The 626-nt window shown below is 39.9% G+C and overlaps 1 long non-coding RNA gene across 1 annotated transcript; it reads right to left on the bottom strand.

The window, feature by feature from the left end:
- Positions 1-612, bottom strand: LOC112486677 (uncharacterized). The gene is made up of 2 exons (XR_003049172.1): positions 360-612; positions 1-274 (listed from the first exon to the last, which is right to left on the bottom strand). It is a non-coding gene; the product is annotated as an uncharacterized LOC112486677 (long non-coding RNA).
- Between the last annotated feature and the right edge of the window lie 14 nt (positions 613-626).

The raw sequence follows: 626 nt of genomic DNA, 5'->3' as shown, positions 1-626 counted from the left end.
TTTTTTTTTTTGAGTGCAATAATCTTTACAGTAGGAACACCAAGGTGACAGCGACAGAAAGCAGAAAAGTGGTGAAGCTTAGAATTCTTCCTGGTGCAGATGACTGTGGAGACGGCACGTTACCAACAGTCTCCTTTAGGAACGATCCAAATCTTGAGGTTTTGGCGAAGACCTGAACGTTCGCTCGGACAGATTGGTTGCCATTCACTGTAATAACAGCCATTTGGAACCAAGAATTGTCTGACCTGCACAGAAGTGGGCATCCTTGATCTCCCTGTAAAAAGAAGAGAAAGGTCGCTTTTCCGTGATTAAATCCCAACACTGCTAACATTCGCGTTGATAAAAGATTAAATTCTTACCTCTCCAAGAATCATAGGAAGGGTGCAAATGTTCTCTGAATCAACAGCAGTCCCACAACTCGCTATTTGAGTTTCAAGGTCTCTTAGCACTGAACCGTCTTTTCCAGGACCTGAATAAAAATGAAGAAATAATAAGTAATAGGTATAAAACTCCAGACAGGTTTTACTCTTTACAATGACGACAATAAAGTCAAAAGTCAGTTTATAATTGAGCTTTAAATTAGGAATGTCTGATATTAACTTTTGCCGATATGCCGATATTGTCCG

Source organism: Cynoglossus semilaevis, unplaced genomic scaffold (assembly GCF_000523025.1).
Source record: "Cynoglossus semilaevis isolate Cse_v1.0 unplaced genomic scaffold, Cse_v1.0 C18933628, whole genome shotgun sequence".
NCBI lineage: Eukaryota > Metazoa > Chordata > Actinopteri > Pleuronectiformes > Cynoglossidae > Cynoglossus > Cynoglossus semilaevis.
Note: the sequence above shows the minus strand (reverse complement) of the source record. Positions and strands in the feature narration are given on the sequence as shown.